Source organism: Manis javanica, chromosome 13, assembly GCF_040802235.1.
Source record: "Manis javanica isolate MJ-LG chromosome 13, MJ_LKY, whole genome shotgun sequence".
Lineage (NCBI taxonomy): Eukaryota > Metazoa > Chordata > Mammalia > Pholidota > Manidae > Manis > Manis javanica.
This window is the reverse complement of record NC_133168.1, coordinates 30,008,150-30,023,267: the sequence shown is the minus strand read 5'-3', so window position 1 is coordinate 30,023,267 and position 15,118 is coordinate 30,008,150.

Sequence of the window (15,118 nt, the reverse complement as noted above, 5' to 3'; positions counted from 1 at the left end):
GGGGCCACGCAAGCCCGCACACGCCGCTCAGCAAAGGAGTGCTCTGCACAGCAAAGTTCAAACGGGAGCATAGGGTGTAGACACACAGGACAGACACGGAAAGCACATTGCTGTCTGAATTCGTTGTATGTGCGCAATTTCCTGACAGCCCGGCTTCCTCAAGCTAGGGCTCACGTTAATGGCCGCCCAAGCGTGCGCTTGCCACTTGGCAAAAGAGAACTCTACGCAGCAGACTTCACTCAGGCGCTCAGTGTACAGGCACACAGGACAGACACGGAAAGCACATTGCCAGCTGAATTCGTTGTTTGCGGGCAATTTCCTAACAGCCCGGCTTCTCACCGAGGCCTCACGTTAATGGCCACCCATACGCGCGCTCGCAGCTCAGCAAAAGAGCTCTCTGCACAGCAGACATCACTCTGGCGCTTAGAGTGCAGGCACACAGGACAGACACGGAAAGCTCATTTGAAAGCAGAATTCATTCTTTGCGGGCATTTCCCTGACAACCAAGGCTTCCTCAAGCATGGCCTCACGTTAATGGCCGCCCAAGGGTGTGCACGCCCCTCAGCAAAAGAGCGCATGGCACAGCAGACTTCACTCGGGCGCTTAGAGAGCAGGCACACAGGACAGACATGTAAAGCACATTGAAAGTTGAAATCATTCTTTGCGGGCATTTCCCTGACAACCAGGCTTCCTCAAGCATGGCCTCACGTAATTGGCCGCCCAAGGGCATGCACGCCGCTCAGCAAAAGAGCGCTCGGCACAGCAGACTTCACTCGGGCGCTCTGGGTGCAGGCACACAGGACAGACACGGAAAGCACATTGCAAGCTGAATTCCTTGCATGCGAGCACTTCTCTGACAGCCAGGCTTCCTCAGCAAGGCCTCACGTTAATGGCCACCCAAACGCACGCTCGCCGCTCAGCAAAAGAGCTCTCTGCACAGCAGACATCACTCGGGCGCTTAGAGTGCAGGCACACAGGACAGACATGGAAAAAACATTGCAAACTGAATTCTTCTTATGTGGGCAATTTCCTGACAGCCTGGCTTCCTCAGCAAGGCCTCACGTTAATGGCCACGCAAGACCGCACACGCCGCTCAGCAAAATAGCGCTCTGCACAGCAGACTTCACTCGGGCGCTTAGGGTGCAGGCAAACAGGACAGACACGGAAAGTACATTGCAAGCTGAATTCGTCGTGTGCGGGCAACTTGCTGAGAGCCCGGCTTCCTCAGCAAGGCCTCTCGTTAATGGCCACCCAAGCCCCCGCACGCTGCTCAGCAAATAGAGCTCTGGACAGCAGACTCCACTCGGGCGCTTAGGGGGCAGGCGCACAGGACAGTCACTGATATTACAATGCTGGCTGAATGTGTCATATGCGGGCATTTCCATGACAGCCAGGCTTCCTCAAGCAAGGCCTCATGTTAATGGCCACCCAAGCGTGCGTGCGCCGCTCGGCAAAAGAAAACTCTATGCAGCGGACTACACTCAGACACTCAATGTGCAGTCACACAGGACAGACACGGAAAGCACATTGCCACCTGAATTTGTTGCATGCGTGCATATTTGTGACCACCAGGCTTCCACAGCAAGGCCTCACGTTACTGGCGACCAACGCCCGTGAACGCCGCTCAACGAAAGAGCGCTCCTCACAGCAGACTTCACTCAAGCGCTTACGGTGTAGGCACAGAGGAAAGACACGGAAAGCACATGGCAAGCTGAATTCGTATGCATGCAATTTCCAGAGAGCCCGGCGTACGCAGCAAGGCCTCACATGAATGGCCACGCCAGCACGCGCACGTCACTCAGCAAAAGAGCGCTCTGCACAGCAGACTTCACTCGGGCGCTTGGAGTGCAGGCACACAGGACAGACACGGAAAGCACATTGCACGTTGAATTCGTTGTTTGCGGGCAATTTCCTGACAGCCCGGCTTCTCACCAAGGCCTCACGTTAATGGATGGCCACCCAATCGCGCGGTCGCCGCTCAGCAAAAGAGCGCTCTGCACAGCAGACATCACTCGGGCGATCAGAGTGCAGGCACACAGGAGAGACACGGAAAGCACATTGCCGGCTGAATTCGTTGCATGCGGGCATTTTCGGACAGGCTTCCTCAGCAAGGCCTCGCGTTAATGCTCACCCAATCGCGCGCTCGCCGCTCAGCTAAAGAGCGCTATGCACAGCAGACTACACTTGGGTGCTTAGTGTGTAGGCACACAGGACAGACACGGAAAGCGCATTGCAGGCTGAATTCGTCGTATGCGGGCAACTTCCTGAGAGCACGTCTTCCTCAGCAGGGCCTCACGTTAATGGCCACGCATGCCCGCGCACGCCGCTCAGCAGAAGAGCTCTCTGCAAAGCAAAGTTCACACGGGCGCATAGGGTGCAGGCACACAGGACAGACACAGAAAGGACATTGCAAGCTGAATTCGTTGTATGCGGCAATTTCCTGACAGCCCGGCTTCCCCTAGCTAGGACTCACTTTAATGGCCGCCCAAGCGTGCGCGCGCTGCTCGGCAAAAGAGAACTCTACGCAGCAGACTTCACTCTGGCGCTCAGTGTGCAGGCACACAGGACAGACACGGAAAGCACATTGCCGGCTGAATTCCTTGCATGCGAGCATTTTTCTGACAGCCAGGCTTCCTCAGCAAGGCCTCACGTTAATGGCCACCCAAGCCCGTGCACGCCGCTCAGCAAAGGAGTGCTCTGCACAGCAGACTTCACTCGAGCGCATAGGGTGCAGGCACACGACACGGACGCGGAAAGCACATTGCAAGATGAATTCTTCGTATGCAGGCAATTTCCTGAAAACACGGCTTCCTCAGCAAGGCCTCACGTTAATGGCCACGCAAGCGAGGACACGTCGCTCAGTAAAATAGCGCTCTGCACAGCAGACTTCACTCGGGCGCTTAGAGTGCAGGCACACAGGACAGACACGGAAAGCACATTGCAGGCTGAATTCCTTGCATGCGAGCATTTTCCTGAGGGCCTCGCTTCCTCAGCAAGGCCTCACGTTAATGGCCACCCAAGCGCGCACACACCGCTCAGCAAAAGAGCGCTCTGCACAGCACACTTCACTCGAGCGCTTAGACTGCAGGCACACAGGACAGACATGGGAAGCACATTGCACGTTGAATTCGTTGTTTGCGGGCAATTTCCTGACAGCCCGGCTTCTCACCAAGGCCTCACGTTAATGGATGGCCACCCAATCGCGCGGTCGCCGCTCAGCAAAAGAGCGCTCTGCACAGCAGACATCACTCGGGCGATCAGAGTGCAGGCACACAGGAGAGACACGGAAAGCACATTGCCAGCTGAATTCGTTGCATGCGGGCATTTTTCGGACAGGCTTCCTCAGCAAGGCCTCGCGTTAATGCTCACCCAATCGCGCGCTCGCCGCTCAGCTAAAGAGCGCTATGCACAGCAGACTACACTTGGGTGCTTAGTGTGTAGGCACACAGGACAGACAAGGAAAGCGCATTGCAGGCTGAATTCGTCGTATGCGGGCAACTTCCTGAGAGCACGTCTTCCTCAGCAGGGCCTCACGTTAATGGCCACGCATGCCCGCGCACGCCGCTCAGCAGAAGAGCTCTCTGCAAAGCAAAGTTCACACGGGCGCATAGGGTGCAGGCACACAGGACAGACACAGAAAGGACATTGCAAGCTGAATTCGTTGTATGCGGCAATTTCCTGACAGCCCGGCTTCCCCAAGCTAGGACTCACTTTAATGGCCGCCCAAGCGTGCGCGCGCTGCTCGGCAAAAGAGAACTCTACGCAGCAGACTTCACTCTGGCGCTCAGTGTGCAGGCACACAGGACAGACACGGAAAGCACATTGCCGGCTGAATTCCTTGCATGCGAGCATTTTTCTGACAGCCAGGCTTCCTCAGCAAGGCCTCACGTTAATGGCCACCCAAGCCCGCGCACGCCGCTCAGCAAAAGAGTGCTCTGCACAGCAGACTTCACTCGAGCGCATAGGGTGCAGGCACACGACACGGACGCGGAAAGCACATTGCAAGATGAATTCTTCGTATGCAGGCAATTTCCTGACAACACGGCTTCCTCAGCAAGGCCTCACGTTAATGGCCACGCAAGCGAGGACACGTCGCTCAGTAAAATAGCGCTCTGCACAGCAGACTTCACTCGGGCGCTTGGAGTGCAGGCACACAGGACAGACACGGAAAGCACATTGCACGTTGAATTCGTTGTTTGCGGGCAATTTCCTGACAGCCCGGCTTCTCACCAAGGCCTCACGTTAATGGATGGCCACCCAATCGCGCGGTCGCCGCTCAGCAAAAGAGCGCTCTGCACAGCAGACATCACTCGGGCGATCAGAGTGCAGGCACACAGGAGAGACACGGAAAGCACATTGCCAGCTGAATTCGTTGCATGCGGGCATTTTTCGGACAGGCTTCCTCAGCAAGGCCTCGCGTTAATGCTCACCCAATCGCGCGCTCGCCGCTCAGCTAAAGAGCGCTATGCACAGCAGACTACACTTGGGTGCTTAGTGTGTAGGCACACAGGACAGACACGGAAAGCGCATTGCAGGCTGAATTCGTCGTATGCGGGCAACTTCCTGAGAGCACTTCTTCCTCAGCAGGGCCTCACGTTAATGGCCACGCATGCCCGCGCACGCCGCTCAGCAGAAGAGCTCTCTGCAAAGCAAAGTTCACACGGGCGCATAGGGTGCAGGCACACAGGACAGACACAGAAAGGACATTGCAAGCTGAATTCGTTGTATGCGGCAATTTCCTGACAGCCCGGCTTCCCCTAGCTAGGACTCACTTTAATGGCCGCCCAAGCGTGCGCGCGCTGCTCGGCAAAAGAGAACTCTACGCAGCAGACTTCACTCTGGCGCTCAGTGTGCAGGCACACAGGACAGACACGGAAAGCACATTGCCGGCTGAATTCCTTGCATGCGAGCATTTTTCTGACAGCCAGGCTTCCTCAGCAAGGCCTCACGTTAATGGCCACCCAAGCCCGTGCACGCCGCTCAGCAAAGGAGTGCTCTGCACAGCAGACTTCACTCGAGCGCATAGGGTGCAGGCACACGACACGGACGCGGAAAGCACATTGCAAGATGAATTCTTCGTATGCAGGCAATTTCCTGAAAACACGGCTTCCTCAGCAAGGCCTCACGTTAATGGCCACGCAAGCGAGGACACGTCGCTCAGTAAAATAGCGCTCTGCACAGCAGACTTCACTCGGGCGCTTAGAGTGCAGGCACACAGGACAGACACGGAAAGCACATTGCAGGCTGAATTCCTTGCATGCGAGCATTTTCCTGAGGGCCTCGCTTCCTCAGCAAGGCCTCACGTTAATGGCCACCCAAGCGCGCACACACCGCTCAGCAAAAGAGCGCTCTGCACAGCACACTTCACTCGAGCGCTTAGACTGCAGGCACACAGGACAGACATGGGAAGCACATTGCACGTTGAATTCGTTGTTTGCGGGCAATTTCCTGACAGCCCGGCTTCTCACCAACGCCTCACGTTAATGGATGGCCACCCAATCGCGCGGTCGCCGCTCAGCAAAAGAGCGCTCTGCACAGCAGACATCACTCGGGCGATCAGAGTGCAGGCACACAGGAGAGACACGGAAAGCACATTGCCAGCTGAATTCGTTGCATGCGGGCATTTTTCGGACAGGCTTCCTCAGCAAGGCCTCGCGTTAATGCTCACCCAATCGCGCGCTCGCCGCTCAGCTAAAGAGCGCTATGCACAGCAGACTACACTTGGGTGCTTAGTGTGTAGGCACACAGGACAGACACGGAAAGCGCATTGCAGGCTGAATTCGTCGTATGCGGGCAACTTCCTGAGAGCACGTCTTCCTCAGCAGGGCCTCACGTTAATGGCCACGCATGCCCGCGCACGCCGCTCAGCAGAAGAGCTCTCTGCAAAGCAAAGTTCACACGGGCGCATAGGGTGCAGGCACACAGGACAGACACAGAAAGGACATTGCAAGCTGAATTCGTTGTATGCGGCAATTTCCTGACAGCCCGGCTTCCCCAAGCTAGGACTCACTTTAATGGCCGCCCAAGCGTGCGCGCGCTGCTCGGCAAAAGAGAACTCTACGCAGCAGACTTCACTCTGGCGCTCAGTGTGCAGGCACACAGGACAGACACGGAAAGCACATTGCCGGCTGAATTCCTTGCATGCGAGCATTTTTCTGACAGCCAGGCTTCCTCAGCAAGGCCTCACGTTAATGGCCACCCAAGCCCGCGCACGCCGCTCAGCAAAAGAGTGCTCTGCACAGCAGACTTCACTCGAGCGCATAGGGTGCAGGCACACGACACGGACGCGGAAAGCACATTGCAAGATGAATTCTTCGTATGCAGGCAATTTCCTGACAACACGGCTTCCTCAGCAAGGCCTCACGTTAATGGCCACGCAAGCGAGGACACGTCGCTCAGTAAAATAGCGCTCTGCACAGCAGACTTCACTCGGGCGCTTGGAGTGCAGGCACACAGGACAGACACGGAAAGCACATTGCACGTTGAATTCGTTGTTTGCGGGCAATTTCCTGACAGCCCGGCTTCTCACCAAGGCCTCACGTTAATGGATGGCCACCCAATCGCGCGGTCGCCGCTCAGCAAAAGAGCGCTCTGCACAGCAGACATCACTCGGGCGATCAGAGTGCAGGCACACAGGAGAGACACGGAAAGCACATTGCCAGCTGAATTCGTTGCATGCGGGCATTTTTCGGACAGGCTTCCTCAGCAAGGCCTCGCGTTAATGCTCACCCAATCGCGCGCTCGCCGCTCAGCTAAAGAGCGCTATGCACAGCAGACTACACTTGGGTGCTTAGTGTGTAGGCACACAGGACAGACACGGAAAGCGCATTGCAGGCTGAATTCGTCGTATGCGGGCAACTTCCTGAGAGCACGTCTTCCTCAGCAGGGCCTCACGTTAATGGCCACGCATGCCCGCGCACGCCGCTCAGCAGAAGAGCTCTCTGCAAAGCAAAGTTCACACGGGCGCATAGGGTGCAGGCACACAGGACAGACACAGAAAGGACATTGCAAGCTGAATTCGTTGTATGCGGCAATTTCCTGACAGCCCGGCTTCCCCTAGCTAGGACTCACTTTAATGGCCGCCCAAGCGTGCGCGCGCTGCTCGGCAAAAGAGAACTCTACGCAGCAGACTTCACTCTGGCGCTCAGTGTGCAGGCACACAGGACAGACACGGAAAGCACATTGCCGGCTGAATTCCTTGCATGCGAGCATTTTTCTGACAGCCAGGCTTCCTCAGCAAGGCCTCACGTTAATGGCCACCCAAGCCCGTGCACGCCGCTCAGCAAAAGAGTGCTCTGCACAGCAGACTTCACTCGAGCGCATAGGGTGCAGGCACACGACACGGACGCGGAAAGCACATTGCAAGATGAATTCTTCGTATGCAGGCAATTTCCTGACAACACGGCTTCCTCAGCAAGGCCTCACGTTAATGGCCACGCAAGCGAGGACACGTCGCTCAGTAAAATAGCGCTCTGCACAGCAGACTTCACTCGGGCGCTTAGAGTGCAGGCACACAGGACAGACACGGAAAGCACATTGCAGGCTGAATTCCTTGCATGCGAGCATTTTCCTGAGGGCCTCGCTTCCTCAGCAAGGCCTCACGTTAATGGCCACCCAAGCGCGCACACACCGCTCAGCAAAAGAGCGCTCTGCACAGCACACTTCACTCGAGCGCTTAGACTGCAGGCACACAGGAGAGACACGGAAAGCACATTGCCAGCTGAATTCGTTGCATGCGGGCATTTTTCGGACAGGCTTCCTCAGCAAGGCCTCGCGTTAATGCTCACCCAATCGCGCGCTCGCCGCTCAGCTAAAGAGCGCTATGCACAGCAGACTACACTTGGGTGCTTAGTGTGTAGGCACACAGGACAGACACGGAAAGCGCATTGCAGGCTGAATTCGTCGTATGCGGGCAACTTCCTGAGAGCACGTCTTCCTCAGCAGGGCCTCACGTTAATGGCCACGCATGCCCGCGCACGCCGCTCAGCAGAAGAGCTCTCTGCAAAGCAAAGTTCACACGGGCGCATAGGGTGCAGGCACACAGGACAGACACAGAAAGGACATTGCAAGCTGAATTCGTTGTATGCGGCAATTTCCTGACAGCCCGGCTTCCCCAAGCTAGGACTCACTTTAATGGCCGCCCAAGCGTGCGCGCGCTGCTCGGCAAAAGAGAACTCTACGCAGCAGACTTCACTCTGGCGCTCAGTGTGCAGGCACACAGGACAGACACGGAAAGCACATTGCCGGCTGAATTCCTTGCATGCGAGCATTTTTCTGACAGCCAGGCTTCCTCAGCAAGGCCTCACGTTAATGGCCACCCAAGCCCGCGCACGCCGCTCAGCAAAAGAGTGCTCTGCACAGCAGACTTCACTCGAGCGCATAGGGTGCAGGCACACGACACGGACGCGGAAAGCACATTGCAAGATGAATTCTTCGTATGCAGGCAATTTCCTGACAACACGGCTTCCTCAGCAAGGCCTCACGTTAATGGCCACGCAAGCGAGGACACGTCGCTCAGTAAAATAGCGCTCTGCACAGCAGACTTCACTCGGGCGCTTAGAGTGCAGGCACACAGGACAGACACGGAAAGCACATAGCAGGCTGAATTCCTTGCATGCGAGCATTTTCCTGAGGGCCTCGCTTCCTCAGCAAGGCCTCACGTTAATGGCCACCCAAGCGCGCGCACACCGCTCAGCAAAAGAGCGCTCTGCACAGCACACTTCACTCGAGCGCTTAGACTGCAGGCACACAGGACAGACATGGGAAGCACATTGCAAGCTGAATTTGTTGTTTGCGGGCAATTTCCTGACAGCCAGCTTTCTGAGCAAGGCCTCACGTTATTGGCCACCAAAGCGCGCGCTCGCCACTCAGCAAAAGAGCGCTCTGCACAGCAGACATCACTCGGCCGCTTAGAGTGCAGGCCCACAGGACTGACCCCGAAAGCACATTGCAAGCTGAATTCATTGTATGCGAGCATTTTCCTGACAGCCAGGCTTCCTCAGCAAGGCCTCACGTTAATGGCCACCCAAGCCCTTGCACGCTGCCCAGCAAGTAGAGCTCTGGACAGCAGACTCCACTCGGGCGCTTAGGGGGCAGACCCACAGGACAGTCACTGAAATTACACTGCTGGCGTGTGGGGCCACGCAAGCCCGCACACGCCGCTCAGCAAAGGAGTGCTCTGCACAGCAAAGTTCAAACGGGAGCATAGGGTGTAGACACACAGGACAGACACGGAAAGCACATTGCTGTCTGAATTCGTTGTATGTGCGCAATTTCCTGACAGCCCGGCTTCCTCAAGCTAGGGCTCACGTTAATGGCCGCCCAAGCGTGCGCTTGCCACTTGGCAAAAGAGAACTCTACGCAGCAGACTTCACTCAGGCGCTCAGTGTACAGGCACACAGGACAGACACGGAAAGCACATTGCCAGCTGAATTCGTTGTTTGCGGGCAATTTCCTAACAGCCCGGCTTCTCACCGAGGCCTCACGTTAATGGCCACCCATACGCGCGCTCGCAGCTCAGCAAAAGAGCTCTCTGCACAGCAGACATCACTCTGGCGCTTAGAGTGCAGGCACACAGGACAGACACGGAAAGCTCATTTGAAAGCAGAATTCATTCTTTGCGGGCATTTCCCTGACAACCAAGGCTTCCTCAAGCATGGCCTCACGTTAATGGCCGCCCAAGGGTGTGCACGCCCCTCAGCAAAAGAGCGCATGGCACAGCAGACTTCACTCGGGCGCTTAGAGAGCAGGCACACAGGACAGACATGTAAAGCACATTGAAAGTTGAAATCATTCTTTGCGGGCATTTCCCTGACAACCAGGCTTCCTCAAGCATGGCCTCACGTAATTGGCCGCCCAAGGGCATGCACGCCGCTCAGCAAAAGAGCGCTCGGCACAGCAGACTTCACTCGGGCGCTCTGGGTGCAGGCACACAGGACAGACACGGAAAGCACATTGCAAGCTGAATTCCTTGCATGCGAGCACTTCTCTGACAGCCAGGCTTCCTCAGCAAGGCCTCACGTTAATGGCCACCCAAACGCACGCTCGCCGCTCAGCAAAAGAGCTCTCTGCACAGCAGACATCACTCGGGCGCTTAGAGTGCAGGCACACAGGACAGACATGGAAAAAACATTGCAAACTGAATTCTTCTTATGTGGGCAATTTCCTGACAGCCTGGCTTCCTCAGCAAGGCCTCACGTTAATGGCCACGCAAGACCGCACACGCCGCTCAGCAAAATAGCGCTCTGCACAGCAGACTTCACTCGGGCGCTTAGGGTGCAGGCAAACAGGACAGACACGGAAAGTACATTGCAAGCTGAATTCGTCGTGTGCGGGCAACTTGCTGAGAGCCCGGCTTCCTCAGCAAGGCCTCTCGTTAATGGCCACCCAAGCCCCCGCACGCTGCTCAGCAAATAGAGCTCTGGACAGCAGACTCCACTCGGGCGCTTAGGGGGCAGGCGCACAGGACAGTCACTGATATTACAATGCTGGCTGAATGTGTCATATGCGGGCATTTCCATGACAGCCAGGCTTCCTCAAGCAAGGCCTCATGTTAATGGCCACCCAAGCGTGCGTGCGCCGCTCGGCAAAAGAAAACTCTATGCAGCGGACTACACTCAGACACTCAATGTGCAGTCACACAGGACAGACACGGAAAGCACATTGCCACCTGAATTTGTTGCATGCGTGCATATTTGTGACCACCAGGCTTCCACAGCAAGGCCTCACGTTACTGGCGACCAACGCCCGTGAACGCCGCTCAACGAAAGAGCGCTCCTCACAGCAGACTTCACTCAAGCGCTTACGGTGTAGGCACAGAGGAAAGACACGGAAAGCACATGGCAAGCTGAATTCGTATGCATGCAATTTCCAGAGAGCCCGGCGTACGCAGCAAGGCCTCACATGAATGGCCACGCCAGCACGCGCACGTCACTCAGCAAAAGAGCGCTCTGCACAGCAGACTTCACTCGGGCGCTTGGAGTGCAGGCACACAGGACAGACACGGAAAGCACATTGCACGTTGAATTCGTTGTTTGCGGGCAATTTCCTGACAGCCCGGCTTCTCACCAAGGCCTCACGTTAATGGATGGCCACCCAATCGCGCGGTCGCCGCTCAGCAAAAGAGCGCTCTGCACAGCAGACATCACTCGGGCGATCAGAGTGCAGGCACACAGGAGAGACACGGAAAGCACATTGCCGGCTGAATTCGTTGCATGCGGGCATTTTTCGGACAGGCTTCCTCAGCAAGGCCTCGCGTTAATGCTCACCCAATCGCGCGCTCGCCGCTCAGCTAAAGAGCGCTATGCACAGCAGACTACACTTGGGTGCTTAGTGTGTAGGCACACAGGACAGACACGGAAAGCGCATTGCAGGCTGAATTCGTCGTATGCGGGCAACTTCCTGAGAGCACGTCTTCCTCAGCAGGGCCTCACGTTAATGGCCACGCATGCCCGCGCACGCCGCTCAGCAGAAGAGCTCTCTGCAAAGCAAAGTTCACACGGGCGCATAGGGTGCAGGCACACAGGACAGACACAGAAAGGACATTGCAAGCTGAATTCGTTGTATGCGGCAATTTCCTGACAGCCCGGCTTCCCCTAGCTAGGACTCACTTTAATGGCCGCCCAAGCGTGCGCGCGCTGCTCGGCAAAAGAGAACTCTACGCAGCAGACTTCACTCTGGCGCTCAGTGTGCAGGCACACAGGACAGACACGGAAAGCACATTGCCGGCTGAATTCCTTGCATGCGAGCATTTTTCTGACAGCCAGGCTTCCTCAGCAAGGCCTCACGTTAATGGCCACCCAAGCCCGCGCACGCCGCTCAGCAAAGGAGTGCTCTGCACAGCAGACTTCACTCGAGCGCATAGGGTGCAGGCACACGACACGGACGCGGAAAGCACATTGCAAGATGAATTCTTCGTATGCAGGCAATTTCCTGAAAACACGGCTTCCTCAGCAAGGCCTCACGTTAATGGCCACGCAAGCGAGGACACGTCGCTCAGTAAAATAGCGCTCTGCACAGCAGACTTCACTCGGGCGCTTAGAGTGCAGGCACACAGGACAGACACGGAAAGCACATTGCAGGCTGAATTCCTTGCATGCGAGCATTTTCCTGAGGGCCTCGCTTCCTCAGCAAGGCCTCACGTTAATGGCCACCCAAGCGCGCACACACCGCTCAGCAAAAGAGCGCTCTGCACAGCACACTTCACTCGAGCGCTTAGACTGCAGGCACACAGGACAGACATGGGAAGCACATTGCACGTTGAATTCGTTGTTTGCGGGCAATTTCCTGACAGCCCGGCTTCTCACCAAGGCCTCACGTTAATGGATGGCCACCCAATCGCGCGGTCGCCGCTCAGCAAAAGAGCGCTCTGCACAGCAGACATCACTCGGGCGATCAGAGTGCAGGCACACAGGAGAGACACGGAAAGCACATTGCCAGCTGAATTCGTTGCATGCGGGCATTTTTCGGACAGGCTTCCTCAGCAAGGCCTCGCGTTAATGCTCACCCAATCGCGCGCTCGCCGCTCAGCTAAAGAGCGCTATGCACAGCAGACTACACTTGGGTGCTTAGTGTGTAGGCACACAGGACAGACAAGGAAAGCGCATTGCAGGCTGAATTCGTCGTATGCGGGCAACTTCCTGAGAGCACGTCTTCCTCAGCAGGGCCTCACGTTAATGGCCACGCATGCCCGCGCACGCCGCTCAGCAGAAGAGCTCTCTGCAAAGCAAAGTTCACACGGGCGCATAGGGTGCAGGCACACAGGACAGACACAGAAAGGACATTGCAAGCTGAATTCGTTGTATGCGGCAATTTCCTGACAGCCCGGCTTCCCCAAGCTAGGACTCACTTTAATGGCCGCCCAAGCGTGCGCGCGCTGCTCGGCAAAAGAGAACTCTACGCAGCAGACTTCACTCTGGCGCTCAGTGTGCAGGCACACAGGACAGACACGGAAAGCACATTGCCGGCTGAATTCCTTGCATGCGAGCATTTTTCTGACAGCCAGGCTTCCTCAGCAAGGCCTCACGTTAATGGCCACCCAAGCCCGCGCACGCCGCTCAGCAAAAGAGTGCTCTGCACAGCAGACTTCACTCGAGCGCATAGGGTGCAGGCACACGACACGGACGCGGAAAGCACATTGCAAGATGAATTCTTCGTATGCAGGCAATTTCCTGACAACACGGCTTCCTCAGCAAGGCCTCACGTTAATGGCCACGCAAGCGAGGACACGTCGCTCAGTAAAATAGCGCTCTGCACAGCAGACTTCACTCGGGCGCTTGGAGTGCAGGCACACAGGACAGACACGGAAAGCACATTGCACGTTGAATTCGTTGTTTGCGGGCAATTTCCTGACAGCCCGGCTTCTCACCAAGGCCTCACGTTAATGGATGGCCACCCAATCGCGCGGTCGCCGCTCAGCAAAAGAGCGCTCTGCACAGCAGACATCACTCGGGCGATCAGAGTGCAGGCACACAGGAGAGACACGGAAAGCACATTGCCAGCTGAATTCGTTGCATGCGGGCATTTTTCGGACAGGCTTCCTCAGCAAGGCCTCGCGTTAATGCTCACCCAATCGCGCGCTCGCCGCTCAGCTAAAGAGCGCTATGCACAGCAGACTACACTTGGGTGCTTAGTGTGTAGGCACACAGGACAGACACGGAAAGCGCATTGCAGGCTGAATTCGTCGTATGCGGGCAACTTCCTGAGAGCACGTCTTCCTCAGCAGGGCCTCACGTTAATGGCCACGCATGCCCGCGCACGCCGCTCAGCAGAAGAGCTCTCTGCAAAGCAAAGTTCACACGGGCGCATAGGGTGCAGGCACACAGGACAGACACAGAAAGGACATTGCAAGCTGAATTCGTTGTATGCGGCAATTTCCTGACAGCCCGGCTTCCCCAAGCTAGGACTCACTTTAATGGCCGCCCAAGCGTGCGCGCGCTGCTCGGCAAAAGAGAACTCTACGCAGCAGACTTCACTCTGGCGCTCAGTGTGCAGGCACACAGGACAGACACGGAAAGCACATTGCCGGCTGAATTCCTTGCATGCGAGCATTTTTCTGACAGCCAGGCTTCCTCAGCAAGGCCTCACGTTAATGGACACCCAAGCCCGCGCACGCCGCTCAGCAAAAGAGTGCTCTGCACAGCAGACTTCACTCGAGCGCATAGGGTGCAGGCACACGACACGGACGCGGAAAGCACATTGCAAGATGAATTCTTCGTATGCAGGCAATTTCCTGACAACACGGCTTCCTCAGCAAGGCCTCACGTTAATGGCCACGCAAGCGAGGACACGTCGCTCAGTAAAATAGCGCTCTGCACAGCAGACTTCACTCGGGCGCTTAGAGTGCAGGCACACAGGACAGACACGGAAAGCACATTGCAGGCTGAATTCCTTGCATGCGAGCATTTTCCTGAGGGCCTCGCTTCCTCAGCAAGGCCTCACGTTAATGGCCACCCAAGCGCGCACACACCGCTCAGCAAAAGAGCGCTCTGCACAGCACACTTCACTCGAGCGCTTAGACTGCAGGCACACAGGAGAGACACGGAAAGCACATTGCCAGCTGAATTCGTTGCATGCGGGCATTTTTCGGACAGGCTTCCTCAGCAAGGCCTCGCGTTAATGCTCACCCAATCGCGCGCTCGCCGCTCAGCTAAAGAGCGCTATGCACAGCAGACTACACTTGGGTGCTTAGTGTGTAGGCACACAGGACAGACACGGAAAGCGCATTGCAGGCTGAATTCGTCGTATGCGGGCAACTTCCTGAGAGCACGTCTTCCTCAGCAGGGCCTCACGTTAATGGCCACGCATGCCCGCGCACGCCGCTCAGCAGAAGAGCTCTCTGCAAAGCAAAGTTCACACGGGCGCATAGGGTGCAGGCACACAGGACAGACACAGAAAGGACATTGCAAGCTGAATTCGTTGTATGCGGCAATTTCCTGACAGCCCGGCTTCCCCAAGCTAGGACTCACTTTAATGGCCGCCCAAGCGTGCGCGCGCTGCTCGGCAAAAGAGAACTCTACGCAGCAGACTTCACTCTGGCGCTCAGTGTGCAGGCACACAGGACAGACACGGAAAGCACATTGCCGGCTGAATTCCTTGCATGCGAGCATTTTTCTGACAG